General features: G+C 53.8%; 1 protein-coding gene across 7 annotated transcripts in view; it reads right to left on the bottom strand.

Moving 5' to 3' along the window:
* LOC105486496 (hippocalcin like 1) overlaps positions 1–18,334 on the bottom strand; it is a 122,691-nt gene that overhangs the window by 20,464 nt on the left and 83,893 nt on the right. For all 7 annotated transcript variants that reach the window (XM_071076223.1, XM_011749390.3, XM_071076224.1 and 4 more), the window contains exon 2: positions 8,390–8,469. The gene's annotated coding sequence lies outside the window, so the exon portion shown is untranslated. The remainder of the gene's footprint in view (positions 1–8,389; positions 8,470–18,334) is intronic.

Raw genomic sequence — 18,334 nt, 5'->3', positions numbered from 1 at the left:
CATGACTGTAGGAGAACGCACGTTGATGACAACAAGGAGGGGTGAAGGGGAGAAACAGTAGAGGCTCAGCGTGCCCACCTCCCCACTACCTGGCAACGCTCCATAGAACACTGAGAATAATTCTATTACTGTTCAATCACACAATAAAAGCTCAAAAGTTGAAACAACCATGTGAATCGCCCAACTTCCCATTCGCAGGCACTTGGCGCATACCGCAAGCTAACTGCTCTGTGGGAGAAAATGTAAGAGGGCACAGCAGGCTGGAGATCCTGAGGCTTTAGACGCTCCTTCGTCAGTCCCTCTAGATGTGACCCTTCATGTAGTCAGCCAGAGCTGGCGGGGCGCTGCTCCCTGCCCGAGGCCCCCACCCTGGCTTGGCTGTGCTGATGACGCCTGGTGATTTGGTATGCCAGCCCCCAGGCGTCTTGGAGTGCGTACTTCCTGGCTCTTTGTGCCAGCTGCAGAATGACTCAAGCACTGACCCATGCCTGGGTGGGAAGATCCACATGTCAGATGGCAGAATCCCGTCTGCAAATTCCACCCTGATGTTCAGGGCCAGGAGGCGAGCAACAGCTGTTCCCCAGGGAACCACGTCTCACCCTAGCAGGGGCAAAACTGAGACTATGGGGCCAAGTCTGCTGTCGAGTGCCTCAGCCTGCCCTGCCAGCAGCCCGCATGCAGCACCCCCTGGAGGGGCCGTGGAGGGACAGGCAGCTCTTCCAGGGTCCCGGAGCCACGTCCTGGAGTCAGGCCAGGCTGGGCTAGAGTTGCCAGTGTCAATGCTCCAGACCCAGCCTGTTTGCTCCTCTGTAAAATGACACCAGAATGCCAGCTTTGGGGGCCTGCAGCCAGGATGGGGGTGTATATATGAGGGGTGCTGCTGGAAGCAGCCCGCAGACCCAGGGGCCCTGCTGGGGGCTCTGCCCAGCTTGCCTTGTCTCCAGCCATAGGGTCCTGGCTGTCTCAACTTCTCTGGGCCTCATTTTCCTTGACTGTAAAATGGGAATAAGGGTCCCTGCCTGCAGGTTCTACTGAGTAGTTGTGAGGATAAAGGGAAACGGAATCTATAAAAAGGAGTGCCAGTTGGAAAGCACCAGTCAGATGCCTGGGGTATTGGCGCAGCTTTACAAGAAAGACGGCAACCTTGGGAGCCGATTCCTGACACTGAGCACAGCCTGGCGGGAGGAGGGGGCTGCGGCCTGGGCTCGGTGGAATCTCTGCACTGCCTGGCAGGCCCTTCTCGCTCGGCATACCCCAAGCAGCGGCATTAAAACCTGGTCCCGAGACCCAGGCGGGCAGAGAGCCTGGGATCATAGTGGCCCAGACACATCCAGCTGGGGCAGGGTGAGCGAAATTCCAACTCCTGTTCTTCAAAGAGAAAATAAAGAAAAAGGACAGAAGAAGCCCAGCATGCCACAGCAGGGCAGAGCCCACTCGGTCCAAGATGCAAGAACGGCCCAGCCCTGGGACAGCAAAGGGGCCCAGGATCTGGGGGCTGCTCAGCGCCTGCTGGGCGTGGGAGTGAGGCAGGGGCTGCCTCAGGGCATGAGGTCCCTTCTCTCATCTCCGGGGAGGTCTGTGGCTGCTGACTGCTTTGGGTCTGTTTAACAGGGAACACAGCATCCTGCTGACCAGCACAGGCCGGGCTTTCTGCAGGATTTGGCAGACAATGTAGGAGATAGTCCCAGACTTACCCGGAGCACGGGGGCTGATACGTAAGCTCTGCGGGGCTGGGAAAACACTCACCCAGCAGACAGGGTGAGGGGCATTCCAGGAGGAATCCACAGTGTGCTGGGAGGCAAAAGGGCATGGCTGGAGAAGGGCTCGGGGGGACATAGCTGGGGAGGAGGCCAGAGTCTGGCTGAGGTGGGAGCTCGTTCCAGTCCCAGACTTCATCCTGGGGTGCTTTCAAAGTATGCAGGTGTCAATGACACGCAGGTCCAAACTTTTGGGGAGACAACCACCAGCAAAAAAAAGTTGTCCCTGCTACAAACCTCTGGGCTGGTACCTCTCCATGTACCTTCATGGGTAATAAATGGACAAATGATAGAGAACATTATGGAGCAATAAAGAACAAACAGAATATGGAACAAATGGGTAGATTAACAAATGCAGAGTGTGGGGAGGAGAGGCAGCCAGGAGAAGGAAGAGAAAAATACCATCAAAACCTAGGAATTCAGACCAATTACTTGAATGGTAGTTCAAATTTGTAAAGTCCGAATCAAAAAAATACCTGAAAAATTGCCTCTGAATTCTTGATCAGGTAAGGACTGGAAAGAGTGGGCGTTTGAAATGAACGGGTAAGAACTCTTTGTTGGCCGGACTTGGTGGCTCATGTCTGTAATCCCAGCACTTTGGGAGGCTAAGGTGTGCAGATCACCTGAGGTCAGGAGTTCAAGACCAGCCTGGCCAACATGGTGAAACTCCATCACTACTAAAAATACAAAAATTAGCTGGGCATGATGGTGGGCACCTGTAATCCCAGCTACTCGGGAGGCTGAGGCAGGAGACTCACTTGAACCCGGGAGGCAGAGGTTGCAGCGAGACAAGATCACACCACTGCACTCCAGCCTGGGTGACAGAGCAAGACTCCGTCACATACACACACAAATAACTCTTTGTTATGAGGGCATCATTTTCAACTGCAGAACGGAGCTGGAGGCCTGGGTGGTGGCGGCTAAGTCACACACCCTGACGGCTCTCTTTCCTCATCAGGGTCCAATATGCGGTTGGACAGTGTGGCCCCTGAGGTATGAGCTAGCTCTAAAAAACATCCTCGAGAAAAAAATTTAAAAATAAAGAAAAACACATAAATAGAAAACTTCTTTGAGTCCCTCCCCAGAGGAGGCTTCCAGAGCACCTGAGGAGCTGCTCACTGAGCCAGGACTGGTGTCCCTCTCCCTGGACATTGTTCAGCAGACCCAGCTGCCTCACTCCTGTCTTAGTAGATGGTAAAAAGCTACATTTCTGCCAGGTCCCTGCTTGAGAAATGACTAAACTCTCAGTTCATGAGCCCCAAAGGAACTATTTCCAAATGTTGAATTCATGTGTCCCAAATGAATGGGGTTTGACCACATTGTAAGGTATCTTGGGTGGAAACCATTTGTAAGAAATACCATTGTAAATGTTAGACTGAAGAGGTGTTTGTGAGACACGTGTCCTTCCTGGGGTTTTGCGCAGTCTGCATGGCTCTGTCTGCAGGGCAAGGTCCACCCTCTGCCTTGCTGCCCACAGCTGAGCTCAAGGTGGGAGGGCTCCCAGGTGCCTGCCTGGTGTCCACACCAGCACACCCGTCAAAAACTTTTTCTTTAATTCTCTCTTAAATTTGGAAGGGAACCTCCAGTGAATCGTCACATGTATTATTTGATTCATGTTTAATACCTCTGGGAAGCAATAAAAACAGTAAGTCATTCTTAATAAAATGGCATCAGCCCGGCTGAAACACTAGGCACAGGAAAGGTGATGTTCCAGCTGCCCTCGGTGGCCCCAGCAGCTACAGTCTGGAGTTAACTGTTGGCAAGTGACTTATCCATGATCACCCAGGCATCTGACTCATAGACACTGTGTTTATAATCAGGAGTGGGGGCAGCTCATAAAAGCCACTCTTTGCTGTCTTTAGTCTTTAAATCACAGCACCAGAGGCCACAGATTCTGCAGGGAGAGTTGTGGCAATGCACTCACCCATACACACGAAGTGTAATCAACACGCACTCACGGAACACCTCTTAGGTTCAGGCCACAGTGCTAAGCACTGGGGAGACACCGAAGGGTAAAACGCCCTCAGAGCGCTTCCAGTCTGGTTGGGAAGGCAAGACAGGAACTCCTTCTTTCCTTCTCCTACCAAGGTTCAGTTCCTGGCCGGGCGCAGTGGCTCATGCCTGTAATCCCAGCACTTTGGGGGGCAGAGGTGGACGGATCACCTGAGGTCAGGAGTTCAAGACCAGCCTGGCCAAGATGGTGAAACCCCGTCTCTACTCAAAATACAAAAATTAGCCAGGCGTGGTCGTGGACGCCTATAATCCCAGCTACTCGGGAGGCTGAGGCAAAGAATCGCTTGAACGCGGGAGGTGGAAGGTTGCAGTGAGCCGAGATTGCGCCAGTGCACTCCAGCCTGCGTGACAGAACGAGACTGTCTCCAACAACAACAACAACAACAACAACAACAACAATAACAATAACAACAAAGGTTCAGTTCCTACTCTGAGCCTGGCGCTGGGCTTGGGTGCTGGATGGCAGAGGGAGGCAGCATTCCAACATGGACCAGCAGCCTCAAGCCTCCAGCTTCCCGGCTGGGTCCCAGTTCTCTCCTGACCCTTTCCCAAGGACAGAGAGCTGGGTTCCATTTACCCAGGGTGTGGCTAGGAATAATCCCATAACCAATTATTAGCACAGCGCCTGGAACACAGGAAGTACACAGTAATTGTTTGACAAGAGGCAGGAAGGAAGTCAAAGAGGGAGGGAGAGAGAAGGTCCGGCTGATCTAGGGGCTCCTTCCAAACAACCTCCAAATCCTCTGCAGATCCGGCCTCGGAACAGTGGATCTTCAGCCCCCGGGGCACTGTCTGTGCATCCTCCGACAGCCCCATTAGACACATTCTAACCCAGATAGTCTCTAGCCTCAGCAAAAGAGCCAGTTTCCCAGAGACCCTCTGGGGGCCGAGGAACATCCAAAAGAACAGATATTTGCTAAACATCGTCTATGATCCCAGTGATTACTTCTAAGCTAAAAATTTGCACATGGGGTCTGAGAAGTCCAAGAATATTCTAGGGGGTAACTGAGAGAAAATGTGTAATCTGGGCTGTCCCAGAAACACCAGGTCCTGTGCCTGGGGTGGTGGTGGATGCCTCGGGAAGGGGAGAAAAGATCACTGTGGACTCCACCTAGAGAGGCCAGTGACTGGGTGGGGAGGAGCCTGGCTGGCTCGGACCTGGCCTGGAGACCCGGGGCCAACAGGCAGCAAGGTCAGGGGAGCGTCCTTGTGCAGCCTCGGCTCTGGCTGCCCATGTGGCTGAGCAGACTAGCGGGCAGGTCAGCCGCCCTTCCTTCCACCTCCGCCTGGCATCTCCCAACCAGATGGGGAGCCTAGGCTGATCTTGCTCCTGTGGGATCTGGATGCAGCCCCTCACACAGAGCCTGACATGGAGCAAATGCTCTGGGGACGCTGACGGCCAGGATTCCCCCACTAGGCACCTGGTGGTCCTGCCGAAGGGCCAGGACAATGTCCCCAGCCCTCCACTGATTCCAGGGCAGATGAGAATGCTAAGTTGTGCCTGCCCACAATGTGTGTGTCTGTGTGTATGTGTGTGTGTGTGTGTACGTGTGTGCAGGCACGTGTCTGCCCACAATGCTTGTCAGACAGGATCTGCTCTCCATGGCTGAGGGCTGGAGGGGACGACCACAGGAAGTGATACTGCCAAGTCATCCCAAGTCACCCTAAATATAACCCTCAACGTACAACACAGGAGGACTGTCCCTTCCCCGCTGCCTTGCCTCATGACCAGTGTCCGCCTAGGAGGGCACTTCCAGAAAAGCCGCTCAGATGGCTCTCTGAGACGCCCGCCTGGGATCCACAGCCTGGCCAGCACCGGAGGGGAGGCAAGCCTGGGGTTCTGCTCTTCTGGCCCCAAATCTCCATGGCCCTGTTCATCTAACTTCTTCCAGAAGAACTGTTGGCTACACAAATCACTATGAGCAACAATGGTCTCTTAAGCCTGGGAGGAGGCGTCCTTATTTAAGGGACACAGAGGGCTGCCGTATGGTGGGACTCTGGCTGCGCTGAGATGCTGTTCACACCTGTCTTCCTCAGTGGTCGGGGTTGCCAGCATCCTGCCCCTCAGGTGTGACCCACCAGGACCTGGCTGAGCTGCCTGCTCACCCCCTCCTTGCCACAGGTATACATCTGCCACAGGCCCTTTGCACCAGCTGCTCCTTAGCTAGAAGCACGCCCGTCCCTGGCCTCCTGCAGGCCTTTGGTCAGCTCCCATCTCAGGAAGGCCTTCCCCAAGCACTCTGTCCAAAACCGACACTCATTCTTTATCCCCTTTCCAGCTTGATCCTTTCTCTCATTTCTGTTTTATTGAGTTCACTGTCTGTCTCCCTTTGAGTGGAGCTCAAAGTCCTTGGGGCCAGGTTTACTCTGGCCCATTCTCCATCAGAAGCCCAGAGCCTGGAAGCTTGTCTGGCACAGGGAACATGCTCCATGAACCCACCTCAAGGGAAGGAATGCGTGAGTGTCTGGGGGCGTGGAGAGGGAGGCTGGTAGGGGAGGCTGAGACTCGAGCCTTAGTATGCAGGTGCTGCTTCTCCACTGCCCAGGGAGAGGTCTGCTGTACACGACCGAGGACCGGGGCAGAGAGAAGCGGAAGGCCCTTCCACTGCCCACCACCTGACCCACAACATCCACGGCCAATGGTGTGAATGTGCTGGAAAGTGCCTTCTGACCCCAGAGTCCCTCAACTCGTGGTGGTGGCGGTGCAGAGATATTATTTGCTGTGCATGCACTGAAATGCCCCAGGGGTCTGGGGATGGGAATGGACACCTGGGACCACCTCCTCCACCCCCTTCTGATCCCTTCGCCTGCTCCCGCTTCTTGACACGGGTATCAGCCTCAACACGACCTGCCGGGCCAGGCGCCTCCCCTGTGCAGCTGTGCTGACAGTGGCCTCGGGCCAGGACACTTGTATGCAGGTGACATCCAGGTAGCACGGACCCAGATGTTCCCCCACTTTCCAGCTCCAGTAAGGCTGGTGGCTGGAGAATGAATGGGTGGAAGCGGCCCCTTCACATGCGGTTGTGTCTATTTTCTTCTGAGAAAAATACTTTTTTTCTCAGCTAACCACTGGCTAACCGGCACCCTGAGGCTGAGGCCCCAGCCTGGAAGTCTCCTCTCAACCCAGCAGCCATTCTGGCAAGGAGAAGGCGGAAGGAGAATCCCCTCCCTCAGGAAGAGGAAGGCAGGAAAACCCACCCCACACATGGGATGCATATCTGAGGGCAGGGCAGGGACGGGCAGAGGGTGGGGAGCTCACTTGGTCCTGGAAACACCACGTGAGTGCATTGGTGCCCAGTGGGAAAGCAGCCATGCCCGGGCTCTGCCCTGGGCCCTGGACCCTGGGCCCTGGGCCTGACCGACTGAGGGACTCACATCTACCAGTGCCACAGATGGAACCCGCCACTGGCACCTGCCCTCCACCCCTCACACAGCCCAGAACCCCCTCACGACAACTGAAATTAAGATAGTGACGCTTTAACAGGTTTCGGGTCCAAATTTTAGCCTGGCTGAGCATTCAAAGGTGGTTCCTTCTGAGTGGGAAAATGAAATTTATAAAGCGCATCTCCCGCATCTAGGGCCAAGAAAATTCCAGACTTTTGGAAAGCGACTTTGTATGAGGACTTGGAGGACTTCAGTCTTTATACAGGACCCTGCCAAACTCACCAGATGCAAGTCGGTGATGAGGGCTCTCATGGGCTGGGCATGGCCAGATGGGGCTCTGTCCCCAAACGTCCCTCCCCCAGGTGTCCCCCCGGGAGCCTACGACAGCTGACCCTTGCCACATCCATGGCCCCAACTGATGCTCGCAGTACGCAGGAGCAGGTGGGGCAGGGTGTCGAGTGACAAGAGTCACCATAATAGTCATAAGACCATGACAGGGAGGAGGGAGAGAGAGGAGGAGCTGTGGGCAGCCAGGTTCTGCCAGACCAGATACCATGGGGACACTTCACTCCAGGTCTGATCTTGCATTGACCCTGGAGAGGGCATTTTTATCAACCTTCCTATGCACGAGATTGGAAGGGGCTGTGAAGAGGCACAGCGAGAATCACACACTCTCCAGCATCGCACACCTGGTTCGTCGCTTGCAAACAAAACCAAACCCTCAACGCCGGAGAGCAGCCCCACAGCACGGCTGGCGGGCTCTCCAGACCTGCGGGCAGCCCCGGGACACGGTCGGTCAGGACTTCCTGTCTTCGGAGCTGGCAGGACGACCAGGGTCATGACACCCAGACACTATGACAGCGCCCTACTTTGCCCTCATCCACACGTCCTTCTCAAAGTTCTGGGCCCCTCATTCCCCCCACAAATCCCCAAACAGAAGCACCGAAGCTCACGCGATTTGCCCAGAAAGACCTGGCCAGTTTAGGGCGAGAGCCGAGATGGCTGTGGGGCCTCGGGGCGTGGGGGTGGTTCTCTGCATCTCTGAGCCGCAGTTTCCTGACCTGTCTTAGGGGTGCTAGGTGGGCTGCCCCCCATGCTCAGTCTTCCCTGCTCTTTCTGCTGAGCTGGGTCCAGTCCCCACACATGGGCAGGACCCCATGGCACAGCAGGAGTCACCCACTTCCATCCTCAGTCCTCGCCCGCCCCGGACCAGTCGGCCTCCGGGAGTGACTTACCAGAGACCAGGAGGAGTCCGAGAGGGAGTGGGTCAGAACCTCCGGGGAGTGTGTCCTGACTGGGCCGCTAGACCATGCCCCTGGAAGAGAAGAGCGACAGGTCACATGGGCTGTGATGACCCGGCCCGGAGCCCGTGACCCTCCCTCTGGTTGCTTCTGTGGTGCCTGCTGGGGGATCACAGCTTTTGCAAGTGCCATGCTAAATACAGAAACCCCTGGCTCCTGGCCTCCGCCAGCCGCCGTGGGCAGGGGCACATGCTCAAGGCCACTGTACCCCAGCGGGAGAGAAGCCTACGACAACACTGACAGAAGCCCCAAGGTGAGATGCTGGCCACCCTTCGAGTGAGGTCGCCAGTTACTACAAAACTGGCATGGAAACTAAGCATGGCTGGGACCTCTGTGGTCTACAAACTCATTCGAATCCCAACAGCATTGTCACTTGGGGCCATCACAGATGCACAGCCTCCGTCCTCACCCAGCACTCTGTACCCTGCACCCAGGGCCGTTACGAGGGTTCAGTGGAATCATGCACACCCAGGCCTGGCACCCACTGCTGTGCCCTGCCCTCTTCAGGATCCCTCTAGCCTCCACGGTTTCTTGACTGGCATATCTAGGTTGGCCCCTCATCACCCAACCTCCTCTTTGAGGCCCATATTGCCCCCAGCATGCCTCCTAGGCCCCGCGCAGGGCACACACTAGGTGCTCAGGAAAAGGTCAGGATGCGTCACCTTACATTCAGCCAGAAGCTCACAAAACCACCCAGAGACTGAGAAGGAAAATTTGCACTGCCAGTGTCCAGGTGCCCAGCCACTCCCACCCTCAACCCTCACCGCCAGCTCTGGCACAAGCGTTCCAAGCACTCTTCATGTAGCATGAACTCAGGACGGGCCCACCTCCCTCTTCTCTGCCTGCTCCCCAGGCACGGATTGGTGACCCCTCCTCTGTGAACCTGCAGCCTCTGGTACCTATGTGTATTAACAGTGTGGAGGCCGACAGCTCCATACAACCAGGCTCCTTGCTAAAGGCTGTCTATGCATTTGCCGACAGCTCCATACAACCAGGCTCCTTGCTAAAGGCTGTCTATGCATTTGTACTCATTATCCAATGTAATCCACACAGCAGCCCTGGGAGATGGGGAAAAATGGAGGCTTATAGGAGCTAATTACCTGCAAGATTATGTGTCTTCTAAGGGGCAGAGCCAAGATGGAATCCCGACAGTCGCTTCACCTGACAGCCCATTTCTCTTCCGTATCTACCGCACACTCCCTAATTACTTTCTCCCAATACAAGGTTCTCTCCCTCATAGCAATGATCCCGCTTTACAAACACCCACTAGACCAAGTGGCTTGTTCACCCTAGAACACCCAGCCTCAGCACAGTGCTGCGTGCCAGCGGGGCTCCCCTCACTCCTGCGTAATGGGGGCGCTGCACCTCTCCCCTCCTTCCACCTCCCACCAACCCACCCCACTGACTGTGAGCCCCACAAGGTCAGGAAATCGTCCGTTTCATGTCTGTGCATGCAGAGCCTGGACGCAGCAGGTGCTCAATAAATAATGGTTGACAAATGAATGCCCCCAAGATGCATCACATGTGATTGGAAATAGGGTGTATCTTGCTTAGAGTTAAATTTCTACCATTTCCCAAATATAGAATTTTGTAAGCCAATTATGGAATGTAAACTCACTGCTAGAATTCAAGACCTGACAAAGTCATGCATCTTCCCACCAGAAATTCTCACTGCAAGGTCACTATGCTTTTAAGATAGTTGTGTGTGTGTGTACATGTGTGTGTGTGTTTTAAAGATAGATTTTAGGCTGGACTCCATGGTTCACGCCTGTAATCCCAGCACTCTGGGAAGCTGAGGCAGATGGATTGCTTGACTCCAGGAGTTCGAGACCACCCTGGGCAACATCACGAAATGCCATCTCTACTAAAAATACAAAAAATTAGCGCATGTGGTGGTGCACGCCTGTAGTCCCAGCTACATGGGAGGCTGAGGTTGGAAGATCACCTGGGCCTGGAAGGCAGAGGTTGCAGTGAGCCGAGATCATACCACTGCACTCCAGCCTGGGTGACAGAGTGAAATGTTGTCTCAAAAACATAAAATAAAATAAAAGATTTTAATTTTTTGGTCTTCCCAAAATATTGAGCAGAAAGTTCCCATATACCCTTTGCACCACTCCCGGCCACAGCCTTTTCCACAATCCACATCCCCTGCCAGAGTGAGTCATTTTTTGCAACTGAGGGACCTGCATTGACCATCATCACCTCCTAGGTCCACAGCTCACGTTAGGGTTCACTCTTGGCGTGGGCCACTCCGTGGGCTTTGACAAACGTGTACCAATGCGTACCCACCACTACAGCATCACATAGCGCGGGCTCACTGCCCTAAAGCTCCTCTGTGCTCTCCGCCTTGCCCCGTATTTTCCCATGGCATTTTCAAATCGATGATCTCAGCCAATTTATCCAGCAGCTCCGTGCGCTCTGCTCTGACACTCAGAGAAATCAAGACCTGAACAGGGTCAAGGGCTCTCCATGAGGAGAAATCCAGTAATGGAGCCAGCGGCAGAATGTACCAGTTCCTCATTGCATCATCCTCCTCCGACCGGCCGCGGCAAAGAGCTCATTTTCAACCGTTTATGGAGAAAGAAAGACTCCAGGACACCAGCCTAGGTCACACTCGGCTAAGTGGGGGGTGGGGTACCCAAAACACAAATCCCCAAACCCATGCTCTGTTCTTTTCAGCTGCTCTGGTTAATTAAAAGGTTTTTTTTTTCCGTTTATTTGTTTTTCGGGACACAGGGTTGTCACCCAGGCTGGAGGGCACAATCAAAGCTCACTGCAGCCTCAACCTCCCAGGCTCAAGCAATCCTCCAGCCTCAGCCTCCCAAGTAACTGGGACTACAGGTGCACCCCAATCTATTTTTTTTTTTTTTTCCATTTTTAGTAGAGATGAAATCTTACTACATTTTCCAGGCTGGTCTCAAATTCCTGGGCTCAAGCCATCTGCCTGCCTTGGCCTCCCTAAGTACTGGGATTACAGGTGTGAGCCACCATGTCCGGCCTAACGGGGACTTTTAAGAGGCCATGCAATGCAGTGAGTAAGCACCCTCCTGGGGAAGGAGGGGCCTCTGCATGCCCCCGGCTGGAGCAGGTGAGCGCAAATCTGCCCGCACGCTCAGCAAGCACACCCAGTCACCACACTGAGGTCCCTCACTATCTGGCTGCAAAGTCCCCACTGTCTCCAGTCTCCTGGGGGCGGCCCTGCCTGGCCAGCACTCTCAGTGACCGGCTCCACAGAGGTATCTTCCCTCTGTCCCACCGACAGCCAGGCCAGCTGATGGGGAAATGCTGGATGGTGGGAGGGTGGAGAGGAAGTGCTGGTTCCAGGTTGGCCTGTGCCTTGGGCACATTCTGTGACCTCTGCCATTTCCAATTTCCCCATCTGCCACAAAGTGGGTGGGTTGGACTCCGCAGAGGAGGCCCAGCCAGCTCTGACACCAGGCTTCCTAGCAGGAGGGGGGGTCTGCTATTCCAGAGACCTCGAAGGCACTGGCTCCCAGGCTGCTTGGGAACACTCCATTAACTCGAATTGCAAATTTCCTCCTGGCTCTATCTCTAAGCCACAGGGGCTCCCTGGCCACCAGCTTCCCAGTGACAGATAGAGATTACAGTCATTGCTCGAGACAGAATCAAGTAGCAGAAGTCATTATGCAGAAATAATTATGTTGAGTTATGTCTGGTTGCTCCCGATTTCTGTCTAGTGATTGTCTTACAAATTGCCATGCCTCTTCCTCTAGAAAAGCAAAATGCAGAGGCCTGGGTGATTCATACAGACCTGCTGGGCACAGATCTACTGCTCCAAATTCCTGCCAGCTGGGGTGCGGCACCCTAGGGTAGGGTGCTCTGTGCTGCCCTTTGGCTGAGCGCTTGGGAGAGAGGTTAGAAGACGAAAGCCCCGAGGGGACATCCGAACTCCCCGACTGGGAGTCAGAGCCCTTTACACACACTTTTCCTGGGGCCCTTCCGACCCCACCTCCCCCAGCCCTTGTTCATGTCAGGTCTTAGGCCCCTCTCAGAGTCTCTGGAGAAAGGCTGGGAGGCGGCAAGGCCAGGGGCTGCATGGCTGGACTGTCTGGAATCAAAACCTGAATGAATTATTTCCTATTTCCTAGCAGTGTGACCTTGACCTGTTATCTCACCTCTCCCTGCATCCACTTCCCCATCTGTAAAATGGAGATGACAATAGTACTACCTAGCTCATCAAGTTTTTGTAAAGACTAAATGAGCTAATGCACAACAAAAGCTTGCTACATAGAAAGAACTCAATAAACGTCAACTGTGACTGAAAGAGCAGGGAGAGGCCTGCAAAATCTAAGCCAAGTAGAAAGACATGAACTACCAGAACTTTCCGTCTCAAGAAAGAGACAATTTGAAATACTTAGAACAAGTGAAGAGATTGAATTAGTAATCAAAACACTATCTACAAAGAAAAGCCCTGGCCAAATAACTTCACTACTGAATTCTACGAACAGTTAAGGAATACCAATTCTTGGCCAGGTGTGGTGGCTCACACCTGCAACCCCAGCCCTAAGGGAGGCCAAGGTGGGAGGATCGCTTGAGCCCAGCACTGTGAGACCAGCTTGGGCAACATAGTGAGACCTCATCGCTACCAACTAAATAAATAAAGTAGGCATGGTGGTGCATGTGTGTAGTCCCAGCTACTCAGGAGGCTGAGGCAGAAGGATCACTTGAGCCCAGGAGTTCAAGGCTGCAGTGAGCTATGGTCATGCCACTGCACTCCCGCCCGAGGGATAGATTGAGACCATATCTTAAGAAACAACAACAAAACCCCAAAAATATAATGAAAGACGCCAGACACAAAAGGACAAATGTGGTATGATTCCATCTATATAAAATGTCCAGGACAGAGACAGAAAGTAGATTCGTAGTTTCTTGGGGCTGGCGGAAGGAGGGGATGGGGAAAGAGGGGTTAGCCGGTAAAGGGTACAGATTTCCCTGTGGAGTGATGAAAGCACTCTGAAGTTGACTGTGGTGATAGCTGCACATACATGAGAATATACTAAAAATCACTAAATTTATACTTTACATTGTATACTTTAAATGGGTAAATGGTAGGGGGTGTGAATTACATTTCCACAAAGCTGATTTTTTAAAAAATAAATACATAAAAAGGAATCTAAGTCAATATCCTCCTACTCCTCTATGCCAGCAGACAGGAGAGCAAAGAGCAGAGTCACAAGAGCGAGGGGACAGCGTGTAGAGCTTTCAGGCCTTGCAAGCCAGGGGACATAACAGGTCTTAGTGCTTGTCACCCCTTACAGAGACGAAGGGATGGACAGGTACCAACTCAGCTGACCACAAACCCCCCTGGCAGCCTCAAATCCAGGACTGGGCCCCAAGGAAGGTGCTGAAGCTGAGCTATAAAACTGCCTTGGAGAACTCCCCAGCAGGCACTGCAAACCCAGGCCGAGTGCCCACCATGTGTGCTGGGTACAGGGACAGGGTCCCCACCTTTGAGAAGGCCGTGGCCCACTGGGGTTCACGCAGATGAGTGCTGGGCATCGAGTAGGCAGTCACACATAAGCTCTTAAGATCTCTCTGCCTTCAAGAAGGTGATCCAGTCCACTGAAGGTGGTGCCGGACCCCAGGCCCTGAGGAATATTCATGTTCTGTAAGGAGTTTCCACTGGAGGAACTCTCAGCTCAACTCCAGAAACAGCCCAGGCTGCCACCCTGGGCATTACAGTCACAGTGTAAGCAGGTTATGGTTCCGGGGCCATTTCTGGGGTCAGTCCCTCCCTCTTGGCCCAGTCCTGGAGCGGGGCGGGGGGTAGGTTCGGCGCCCATTTCCCTCGCTGGCTGGTCTTTGGGAAAAGGTGCTGGAAAAGCTTCTTCCTCCCAGTACCCAACCTCTTGCCCAGGCGCAGGCTTCACGTGCTCACTGGGACCTGCAGAAAATCGGAAATGGCCTCTCCTGCTTGCTCACAGCAGGCAAATGTGTGCTCAAGAGATGACAAATTATTTTAATATATTCTGAAATCCAACATAATTACAAAGCAAAGTCCCTTAGGGAGAAAAAATTATAATGGGGTCTGAAGTCAAAGATGGATGGTTTGGGATTATGACTATTTCAGAGGTGACTGTGGTTTTCAGATGACTAGTTCCACTGTGGCCCCCAGGTGATAAGCACAGTTGCTCCGAGAATGCTGTCACACAGACTTTTGCACAGTGACCTCTCTTCATAGAGGCATTTTCTTCCATTGTTCAATTCAAGAAACTGAGTTACAGAGGAGCCTACGTGTCCTGCAGAGACCACCAGGGTGGGCTGTGGTCTGAGACCAGACACAGAGCACAGGGTGGAAGCCAAGACGTCCACATGAGACCATCCAGGTTGCAAGCTTCACGCAGGTGAAGGTCTGGAAAGAGCTCCCAACACCTGAGCCACGAGTGGTCATGACTAGTGCCCACCACCAAACCCCTGGTTCCTGGGGCACTGGGCACCGGCTGGCAGGGATCCCTGACTTCCAGAGAATGTGCAATGTCTTACTGTAGGCTCCTGCTGCCACTCCCACTACCAGGGCATTTGAGCTTTTGTCATGTAATAAAAGGAATCTACTGTCTATGACCACTTTGAAACACTGGCATATTTACGAAAGGTGTCCACACATGTGCCCCGTGAAGCAGCAGTTCCCCTCCTTCATGTATGTCCAACAGAAAGAAGGACACGTGTCCACCAAAAGCATGTGCAGGAACACTCAGAGCTGCATAACTTGTCCCAGCCCCACCCTGGAAACTATCCAAGCATCCATGCACATTCCATGGGCAAAGAAACTGGAGTATAGTCACCACAGAGCCCCATAAAGCAATGAGAATGAACCTCAATGCCCCACACAACAGATGCATCTCACAACCTCAGGGTTAAGTGAAGAAGCCAGACACAAATGCTTACTTACATACTGTGTCTTCATCCAGGCCGCTGTAACAAATTACCATAGACTGGGTGGCTTCGATGACAGACATTTACCTCTTACAGTTCTGGGGGCTGGAAGTCCAAGATCAAGGTGCCAGCACAGTCGGGTTCTGGGGAGGGCGCTCTTCCTGGTATACAGATGGCTCCTGATCATGCAGAGCAGGTGAGCCCCAAAATGGGACTTAGCCCAGGAGGGTTCTTGGCTTCACCCAGGAAATAATTCAAGGGTGAGCTGGTGGTGTTAGCAACTTTTACTGAAGCAGCCGTGGACAGCGGCAGCAGAGGGGCTGTTCCCTGCAGGGCAGGGCTACCCCACAGGCAGTGTGCCCAGAGCAGCAGCTTGGAGGCAGCACTGCAGATTTATTCCCACTTTTAATTACATGCAAATTAGGGGATGGATTATGCAGAAATTTCTAGGAAAAGGGTGGTAATTTCCAGGTCATCAGATGATTGCCATGGAAAGGAGCAGTAACTTCCGAGTATTGCCATGGCAGCGGCAAACTGACATGGCACACTGGTGGGCACCTCTTAGGGAAGGCTGTTGCTACCCTGGCCCTGTCTTAGCTGGTCTGCAATTTGGTCCGGTGTCTGAGTCCTGCCTCTGGAGTCGAGTCCCACCTCCTACCTCACCTTCTCGTTATATACTTGCCTGGTAGACAGCAGAGGCAGGTCTGGCTCACGTCCTCTTTCTATAAGGGCACTAATGACCGAATTACCTCCCAAAGGTAATTTGGGAGGTAAGAACATCCTACTTGGAGTGAGGGTCTCAGCACAGTAATCTGGGGGCACACACACAGCGGGTCCACAGTACACACCAAGATGCTGCAGCAACCTGGACTCCTAAACACCGATGAGGTACTCACAGCTGCTGCTGGTGACAAAGACAGGGCTTCCCAGTAACAGACGAGGTCAGCGGGGAGTGGGGCTTGGGAACTGGGGATGGAGTTTATATTTTATTTTAAGCACAATTGTTGTTGGAGAACTTTGAAAACCAGACAGTGCTACAAAAGTACCAGGCAGCAGGACAGAAATCGGAGGAGTCCCTGGACCTGGGGGCCGTAGAGGCAGAAGGGAGACCGTGAGACCTACAGTCCTCTCCCAGAGATGGGGGTGGGGTGGGGGCAGGTCGCCTCTAAACATGCCGTGTTGTCTTGAGACTGAAACTTGTTTGTTCACTCATGACCTTCCATAAGCATGAAGGAAAATAAAACAGCTCGATGCTCACTAACAGAATTCTGGAACCTCCCGAGCCCAGTCACTGCCACCCTCACCATGGCTCCCAGACGCCACTGACCTTCTTCTCAGGCAGTGTCAGAGCTGCTGAGGCACCTCCTGTTCTGGAAGGAGGAAGATAAAACAAACCTCTGCCAACATCAGGAACAGTGAGGCAGTCATAGGGGAAATGCCGATGGCCCCAGGGAGGCGGGAAGAATAAATCCACTCCCAATCCAGCCTTTTCTATTTGGGGAGCCTCCTGCCCTCAGACACACCGACTGTCTGCTCTCTCTCAGCCAGACAACGAGCCTCTGACCTACGCAGGAGACCTTAGAACCCTAGGCCAGAAGCCTCCGATTGTCCTCTGGGGGCCGAGGGTCATGGGGGTCCTGCGAGTGCAGGGAAGAGAAAAGCATCCAGGCCTCCCTCTACCCCTGCATGGCCATTCACCTGCCAAACACATAGACCTCCACCTGTGATTTCACTGGCAAGAAAAATGGTCAACTGCAAAGAAGGAGAAAAGAAAGAAAGAAAAAAAAAAACATCCATCTTCCCCAACCCTTCCATTGTGTGGTTGAGCAAACAGGCCCTGAGAAGCATGGTCTTACTTACGCTCCCAGGGCCAGGCATGGCCAGCTACCACTCCAGGTGCTGTCATTTGCTGGGCAGAGATGCACAGATTCAGGCATCGGAAGAAGTGTCCCTTGCAGGTGTTCAGACCACAAGTCACCTTTCAGCTGTTGGTCAGTGTCACATGAGTCGGGGCCCAAGCCTCTCGGAGTACCACTGTTAAACTTTCTAAAGTTGTGTTCATAATGATACCAGAAGAGCAAGATGAATGACTGACAGGAACATAGTTTGGAACCAGGGTCAGTATCGCCTGCTTACCAGCATGGGGCCACACTGTCCCTGGTGAGGTTGTCCCTATGCCCACCTAGATGGCTCAGAAACAGCAGGTACCCAGAGCACCAGGAATGCTGTGGGGGTGACAGGGTGGGGGATACACTGAGCGCCTCTCCACGTGGATGTGCCCCACAGCAGGCTGGAGCCAGACTCCAATACGCCACCGTGTGGCCCTGGGCCAGTCACCCCTCCTCCAGGACTGCTTCCTCTGCGGGACTGCTTCCTCCACGGTACCGTGGGCATCCCACTGCTCCTCCATGCCCTTTCTGAGGAGGCCGTGAGGCTGGCACAAGGGGGTGGATTCACACAGGGCCACTCTTTGGAGTTATGGTCCTTAACACAGAAGGCTGAATGTGGCATTTACAGGTCCCCCTCAGGAGCCCTTGATGGCCACACCCTGTCCCACCTGCTCCTCATGGGTGCTGGACAGGTACAGACCATCCCCCCATCTGCAGATGGGAAACAGGCTCCGAGCCACTTGCCCCGGGCGACACAGCCACCAGCACTGCACCAGGAACCACACTGGGGCCCGCCTGGCCTGCAAGCCCCGCTTCTCCCACTGGCCACTCCCTGGGCGCTGCGCTCTGCCTTCTAGGGAGGCCAGAGACCAAACCTCACCCAAAGAGCAATAAGGGAGTGAAGAAAGCAGCCCCAGTGAGTCATTGCAGTGAAATTAAGCAATGCCGTGCGAGGCAGTGCAAGGGGAGGGTGGGGCCTGAGTGGGTCTGTGGAGGTGGAAGGGGTCCAGGCAGCGGGACTGGCCGGGGGTGGGGGGCGGTGCTCCAGCTGGCCATCTGCAATGTGGTCTCCTCCACCATTCTCCAATGCCCTCGT

The sequence above is a fragment of the Macaca nemestrina genome, chromosome 13, assembly GCF_043159975.1.
Source record: "Macaca nemestrina isolate mMacNem1 chromosome 13, mMacNem.hap1, whole genome shotgun sequence".
NCBI lineage: Eukaryota > Metazoa > Chordata > Mammalia > Primates > Cercopithecidae > Macaca > Macaca nemestrina.
This window is presented reverse-complemented; position numbering and strand designations above follow the sequence as displayed.